This window comes from Nanorana parkeri, unplaced genomic scaffold (assembly GCF_000935625.1).
Source record: "Nanorana parkeri isolate BGI_ZX_2015 unplaced genomic scaffold, ASM93562v1 scaffold329, whole genome shotgun sequence".
Lineage (NCBI taxonomy): Eukaryota > Metazoa > Chordata > Amphibia > Anura > Dicroglossidae > Nanorana > Nanorana parkeri.
In genome coordinates this window covers 1,288,057-1,296,280 of record NW_017306597.1, presented here as the reverse complement: position 1 = coordinate 1,296,280, position 8,224 = coordinate 1,288,057, and the positions used below count along the sequence as shown (strand labels likewise).

Below are 8,224 nucleotides of genomic sequence, written 5' to 3'. Positions count from 1 at the left end.
CAAAGTACTTTGCAATGGGAGAATGGGAACAAAAATAGACAGACATTCTCCAACATTGCAACACTTACTTGTAAAGTTAATTTTAACCTCCTTTACAAGTGGTCTTACTTAAGGGAACACTAGCAAGACATGTGCAAAGTTATTTGAACAGTGGCTAGAATGCATTTGCCATCTCTACTGAAATTGGATTAAAAATCCTTAAATCAATAGGTATAAGCAATTGTACAGCAACAATCTGATCATATACTCACATTAAAAGAGATGTAAAGTATATAGAGCACACAGTACCATGCACTATGTGTTGCAATTCATTTGAATGGCACCCCAACACATCTCCTGGCAGTCATGCATTGCAGCGCAATGTGCAGTACCGCAATAACATTCATTGCAGTGAGAAATAACGCATGCACCACACAACATGCAGCATCATGGCCCGCTGGGAGGTGCCATTGTTTTGCTATTCAAATTAAAATCGGAACACATAGTGCATGATACCTCGTGCTACATGTGCTGTGCAATAGCATGAGCTAAATGCAGGATGCCGCGAGTTTAGTTCAATGCTATGGTGTGAATGGGCCTTCAAGGTATATTAGAATACACTAGTAAGGGACGATGGCAGTAGGGGATCAATGAGAGGACTAACTACAAATTCTGTCCTCAACGCACTAAAGGTAGAGATGAGTTATCTGCATGGAACATATAAACCACAGCAACTGAAAAGGAATAAAACAAGGAAGTAAAGAATGACTTCCAGGGAATGTATTGGGAGACGAGAGGGATCTGGCAGCAGATGATCTGGGTCAGCTCAGCCTTTTACTCTAATAACACAGTATTATCTAATTAACTCCTGTACTGGCAGTTTGCATTTATTTTAGAGGGCTGCGTTATGTTCTAAACAGTATACCAACATCAAAGGACACGCAAAATAATTTTTGAAAAGCCAAGCAGCAACATATCTCTTACTCCCTCTGGCTGGACTCCTACTCGCCTTGTCTTACCTCCCCCTCAGTAAGCATGCAGGATCAGCTCTCTTCCGGTTTACACTCACACAATAGCACACAGCTATAAATACTCATTAGTTTGGGCAGACTGGGTGGGTGTAAAATGTCCAAACTCTCCTCCTCTCCAGGGGATCTCCTGGGAAAGTCAGGCAGTCACTTGTGAAAATGAGTGGACAAGACATCAGATTTCACCTTGAAGATAACTTCAGGCCTGTCTATTGTACACATTAAGCAAATCATATTTCACATGCTGAGAGACCACAAAGGCTCCAGGCAGTCAACAACACCACTGACAGGATTAAATATTAAACCCATCAGCCCCTCACACATGCCAATTGCAGAGCTATTACCGTATGCCCTTATGTGCAAAGTCAAAAAGGTTTCTTTGCTGTATGTAAACTTGTAGAGAAAACAGATAGCAGTTCGATTTTTTTTTAGCGTTTAGTTTCGACTATTGTTACTATAACTTTTAAAATGTCTTTGTACAGTATACAATGAGATACATTTATAAAAAGCAGGCAAGTCCAGCAACAGTGCAAAGCATGACTGCTGATGAAGGTACAGGAGGACTTTAAAGCCAAGATCTTAATCTGTGTAAGATTTATGGGAACGAGCGTACGCAACAGAGAGCACGATGAATGCGCACAACAGCGAGTGCAAGGAAGGAGCAAAGAGAGCATTCCATGGGAATTAGAGGAGCAAATTGATAACATCAATGATCATTCCTCTTCAAATAGCAAATGTCAGAGTTAGACTGAGCCTGGAGGTTGTAACATTCTTTGTATTTGCATGAGGGAGGCCTGGATTTCATCTGTTGAATTTTTGCACATTTGACCTCTTTTTACAACTTTTTTTTTGTCACAGCACCTTGCATTCAGTAGATTTCACATCATGGCCTTCTTTACAAATTACAGGAAAAAGCCCACCTTTGGGCACAAATGATCTTAAGAATACAGGAAGCACCTTGTCTTAAAAACCCCATCATATTCAGCACTGGCTTCTCCTCCCTGCAAATCATCAGCTATGCATGCAGGTGGAAGTCCAGCTTCCACTAAGCTGTGCACACTGTGGCTGTTGCGATGGAGGTCTCATAGGCCTCAGTGATGGTCCTCCAGACTGTTTTGTGATTGCTCAGAAGAGGAAGTAGAGACCTGCAGTGCTAGAGCCAAAGGGGCACAGAAGTTTAGCAGGAGCTGGACTTCCACCTGTGTGTATAGCGGATTTGTAGGGAGAAGATGATAGTGCTGAATATGGCGGGTGGGTTTTTAGAATAGACACTGTGAATCCTACTGTACTCCAGTAAGATCATTGTGCTCGGAGTTGGGCTTTAAAAATAGGCCCCTTTGCAACCCTTTAAGTAAACCTGAAGAATCCGAGAATACATTAGAACTAATAAAGAATAAATCCAGCTGAATGTGACAAACTACTACTTAGTATACCATGACCTGAATAAATGAGGAGAGAACTGACATTACATACTGTATATTCACAAGACGTAAATACTTGGCTTTGTGAATGGAAAAGCTGTCTCAATGTCAGTGGGCTGAGCAAGGGTTAATAGCAGTACCTGCACGTCACTAAATCCTAAGCAGGTGACAAACGTCATTCTGATCCTTTAATCAGGAGCAGAAAACGTCAGGGTACGAGGCGTCTATGGACGCAGTATGAAGAATGTGGGTCTGGGTTCCTTGATAGTCAAATTCACCCACAATAGCAACAATCAATCATACACTTGGGAGTTGAAAAATATTCTAGTATGTGTATTTAATACTTATGGGTACTTTATTACCATTTTATTTCGGCAGCAGTTTTTGTAAGTGTCCCTGTGAAAACCTTTCATTACATTGCTATAAAATTCTTCTTTGGTTTCTGAATCCTACTAATAATTTTCAGAGTGCTCGCAGAGTGACCGACATTGTCCACAAATCCTGTGCATCTGGGATACCCACTGCCTGCCCACGTCACCTACACAGCCTGCCAGAACCGTATGTTGGGCACATTTAGTCAGTTGCTATGAATAAAGAGGCAGCTGCAGACTCTTGACATGCTATCAGACCTTTCCTTCTGTGCTGAACAGAAGAAACAGCTTCTCCATCCAATGAGTCTACAAGAATATCAAATGTCTAGAGCATATTTGAAACATGGCTCAAAATCATTTTTCTGAAAAGAACATTTCCTTAAACATTAGAGAAGAAAAAAAAAAAAAGGCAATGAGGCACAGAAATGAAGAACCATCAGTTTAAACTATCGTTATGCTTTTTCTTCAAAACATAATGGCATTTTAGCACAGTGCTGTAATGGACTTGATTCAATACCAGTCAGAGATGGTAAAGTATGTGATATACACTGGTCAGCCATAACATTATGACCACTGAGAGGAGAAGTGAATACAATTGATTACCTAGTTACAATGGCACCTGGAAGTTGATGGGATATATTAGGCAGCAAGTAAACTTTTTGTTCCTGAAGTTGATGTGTTGGAAGCAGAAATAATGTGCAAGCATAAAGAATTTGAGGGATTTTGACAAGGACCAAATTCTGATGGCTAAAAGACTGGGTAAGAGCAAGTCCAAAACTGCAGCTCTTGTGGGATGTTCCTGGCCTGCAGTGGTCAGGACCTACCAAAAAAGGATTACCAGTGAACCGACAACAGGAACATAGGCAGCCAAGGCTCACTGGTGTACGTGGGGAGCAAAGACTGGCCTGTGTACTTTGACCCAAAAAGAGGAGCTACTGTAGCTCAGATTGCTAAACAAAGTTAATGCTGGTTCTGAAAGACAGGTGTCTGAACACAGAGCATTTTAATTTTTTTTTACAAAAAAAAAAAACTGCAATCAAGAACTTTCCTCTGAATAATTAAAAATACTTCAAAAGCACAAATTTATTGAGAGACTGGCAACCAAGAGTAGTTAGAGTAGGAAGTAGAGCAGGAAGTAGAACTACAGGACTATAAAAAGGAATTCAGTGTTTTCTGAGATGATCATATCCCCCACAAAAACTACACCAAAACAGAGGTGACTTACACCTTTACATCATAAAAGGGAAAAAACTAAAAAGTACACTGGACTTGACACCACAAATTCAGTCTATTCATCTGTAAGCAATCGTGATTATACAGACTTAAGACTATAAAAATACAAACAGATTCAGTGTTGTAATTTCCTGATAAAAACAAATTTGTCTGTTTGTTGCATATGGGGCTGAGTAGCTGCAGACCAGTCAGGGCGCCCATGCTGACCCATGTTCACTGCTAAAAGTGCCTACAATGGGCTTGCGAGCATCAGTACTGGGCCATAGAGCAATGAAAGAAAGTGGCCTGGTCTGATGAATCACATTTTCTTTTACATCATGTGGATGGCCGTGTGTATGTCTATCTATCTATCTCTTACCTGGGGAAGAAATGGCAGCAGAATGCACTACTGAAATGAGGCAAGCCGGTGGAGACTGTGTGATGCTTTGGGTAATGTTCTGCTGGGAAAACCTTGGGTCCCGCCATTCATGTGGATTTTACCTTAACACGCACCACCTACCTAAAAACACTATTGCAGGCAAGTATACCCATTCCTGGAAACATAATTCTCTGATTGCAGTGGCCTCTATTCAGCAGAATAAAGAGTCCTGTCACACTGCAATAATGCTTCAAGAATGGTTTGAGAAACACAACAACTAGTTTAAGGTGTTGACTTGGCCCCCAAATTCTCCAGGTCTTAATCCATTCGAGCATCTGTGGGATGTGCTGGAAAAACAAGTCTGATCCATTGAGGTCCCAACTTGATACTACAGGACTTAAAGGATCTGCTACTAACAGCTTGGTGCCAGATACCACAGCATAGCTTTAGAGGTCTAGTGGAGTCCATGCCTTGACTGGTCAGTGATGTTTTGGCAGCAAAAGGGGACCTACTCAACATTATTCGGGTGGTCATAATGTTTTGGCTGATAGATGCATATAACGCTCACTATATAATTGTCTGGTAAACTGAATTTATACTTTTCATCCAAATTCTGTAAGGATAGATAGAACTCTGCTGTAATCCGCTAAAATGTTTCCAATTGACAGTGTACAGCTACACAAAGGGTTTTCCTGCTGTGCGAGCCTGTTGCTCTTAGCGAATACAACAGCACATCTAGCCTAGCAAACACACCTCCTTACTCCTCACACACCTTCCCACAGCAGTCTAAGCTGAATCCTGACACTTCCTTACCAGAGACTTTTGTTTGCTCCTGACTTCTGAATCCTGATATATAAACATGCCAGTCAAAAAACTGCAGTTGGAGAGCTCAGCCTACCTGCTCAGTACTTCAGACTTATTTTCTTTTTTCATACTGCTGCCTGTAGTTCCTTCAACTTTTTTTCAGCTCCATAATTTATGCATTTCTATTGAGGCACGCTGAAACACTATTAGAATTGCTGTATACTCATAACTGCTGACAACATTTACTCTCTATTTGCACTAAACAGGAAACTAAATTGGTGGATTTGGGGCATACAAAGTTTTAGACAAGATTGTTTCCTGTGACACAAAGGAGAATTACTGAACAGATTAGAAGTCTAAAGACAAATTTTCCAAGATGCATCTAAAAAGAGTAGTTCTACATCTAGGATGAATGAGCAGGAAGTGTTAGAGGAATCCAAAGGTTTACATTTTTATCTTTGTGATGAAAGAATATATTGCATTTGGGGCCATGATCTGTAGCTGTTAACTTTAAACCGGTAGTAAGCTGCCAGCACAAAATTGAAATAGTGGGCCCCCCAGGAGGCGTTTGCCATGTTCCAGTGTGTACAGCATATATTTAGCACATTATGGCAGACTTACTTCGCAGGTGATCTTTTCCAGATGTAGCGACTACATCTAAATGGATGTAGTTCCTGTTTGGCTGATAATTTTCCATCCGGCTCAGTCAATTTGTAAAATTGACTTGTTGACCCAAGTTGTGCTGACAGGGCCACAAGCGGCTTCAATTTGGGCTGAGTCAGCAATAAGCAGCGAAAATTTGAGCAGTGTATGGCTAGCAGAAGTCTGTTTAAGGCCTCATGCATGCTGTACACCTGTGCATGTCTGTGCAGAAACCTGCGCCCAGAAAACAGCTGGTGCGTGCAGCCAACTGCAAATCTCTACGGCAGGATGTTGCTAAACGCAGACCTGAAGTTGCACATCTGTACAAGTATGGATGCACTGCCCTGGGCACAGACTGTTATGGTAAATTGTGGTCATTTCTGATAACCGCACAGCTGCACACCATTAGACACCAATCAGTCGGAAAGCAATAGGAGCTCACCGCCTGCAATTGGAGTTAGAGACCCTGTCTCCAGACATTTTATTTCAACATAAAGCTTCCCAATAGATTATATATGAATTTAATATATTTAAAAGGGATGTTATTTACGTGTAAATCTAAAGTCGGGTACACATGGAGCGAATTTAGATCCGTTAGTGGCCTATAACCTCAACAAAAGTCAATAATTAGATTGACTTTTGCTGAAGAAACCTGTTAAATTCCTTGGGCAAACGGTGCTTGCTGTGATAATACAAGTCACACATCAAGAGATTTGTCCATCCACACTGCCTAGCACGGATGGAGAAATTGGTTATATCTTTTTCATTCAGCCCACAGGTTGAACGAAAAAAATATATAACTGTGTCTACCCTAATTTAGACATGATGTCAGCAGCCCTAGAGGACTGAGAACTGTCACTCAAGTGACACTCTATAGTACTGCCCTGGTAGCTAAAAGGTTACATAAAAGGTTATGAAGTGAGGTAAGGTAAGGGGTGGAGGAGCTGGGCCAGCATAGAAAGTAATTAAAAACTCCCAGAAGAAGAGAGGGCTAAAACATGCAAGGAGGGAGGGAACTTACACTTTCTGGAGTGTCAATTCCCTAGTAAGCTCAAAGGCACATTGCAAGTCAAAATTACTATATGGGAAGGAAAATGTTTCATACTTAATTTTTCTGTGGTTTTGCCTGAAATTTTGTAAATGGGTGACAGGGTCTCTTTAATAACATGTTTTAAAAGATTCTTATTGGTTGTCGTACTGGACAATTGTTGCCAACTCCCACGTTTGTGTTCCTCCTACTTGCAAGTCTAATTGAACCCTAAAAATATGAAGCAGGGATTTGCCTAATTGACTGTGATAAACAACAGGAAGAACCTTAGCAATTACATTTTCATTCCTACAGTGAATAAATCGTTCTCTGGAGAGGAATGGAGTTCATGCACAATCCGGAAAGGGCTGAGAAGGAGGGGACAGATTAAGCAAAGGTTAATATGTTACTGCAAAAGCTTTTTATTCCATACAGAATATAGACATAACAGGAACAAAAAAAATGGAAGGCCAGATGTGAAAAGAGTCTCTTAACAAAAACATTACTTCAAGTAAAATTTGTCATCAATTACGAGCCTTGAAAACATCATGTCCAATAAAGGTTAGACACCACCATTTCCAAAAAATTATGTGGACCTCAGGCGGCTGTACAAATGCACATTTTACCCTTTAGAAACACTGGAACTGAACCATGCTCCACCATATCACACAGCTCAATACAAGGCCTCTGCAACCCATTGAGACATGCCCCTTATTATGGTAAGCATCTTCTAAGACCCTAAAAGTCACAATTTATATTCTGTAGGTACTCCAGATTTGGAGGGTGCACAGAGCATTAATTCTTCCTCCCATCCAGGCTACTGACTGTCCATTTTTCGGTACGGATATGGACTGGAGGAAGAGTCTGCAGATGCCAGAACACTGCACCCGCGATCCACTAATTGCTGTTTAAGCCTGGGTTCACACCTAGGCGTATTACGCATGCACGTCTCTGTCGCGCGACCGTCGCGCGATTCCGAAGGCTACTTGGCTGTATTTCAAAGGAAAACGCCCTCCAAAACGTCCCAAAGAAGTACATGTACTTGTTTGGGCGTAGGGCGTTCAGACGGGCGGAAATACGGAAAGGTGTGAACCATACCCATAGAAAACAATGGGATTTTCATGGTTGTACGTTTTGTAGAGCGTTCATAGAGCGTTGAACGCCCGACAAAACGGAAAGGTGTGAACGGGGCCTCAATGTTTTACTGGCTCCAATGCAAAACAAAAATTATATAATAATAAATAAATGCACATTTTTTCTTCCACTAAGAAGTGTGCATTTATTTATTTTTCCTAAAAGGTGGCATTTCCCTTTAATGTGCAGGTTCTTCTCATAGGTAATTAATGGCAGGCCTGATATTC

At 41.2% G+C, this 8,224-nt stretch overlaps 1 protein-coding gene across 3 annotated transcripts in view; it reads right to left on the bottom strand.

Annotated features, from left to right (window-relative positions):
• SH3BP4 (SH3 domain binding protein 4) overlaps window positions 1–8,224 on the bottom strand; it is a 41,964-nt gene that overhangs the window by 21,206 nt on the left and 12,534 nt on the right. Inside the window, exon 1 of one of the 3 annotated variants that reach the window (XM_018558283.1) lies at window positions 2,207–2,219. The exons of the other annotated variants lie outside the window; for them this stretch is intronic. The gene's annotated coding sequence lies outside the window, so the exon portion shown is untranslated. Of the gene's footprint in view, window positions 1–2,206; window positions 2,220–8,224 lie in introns of those variants that run through there. 3 annotated transcript variants of the gene reach the window in all.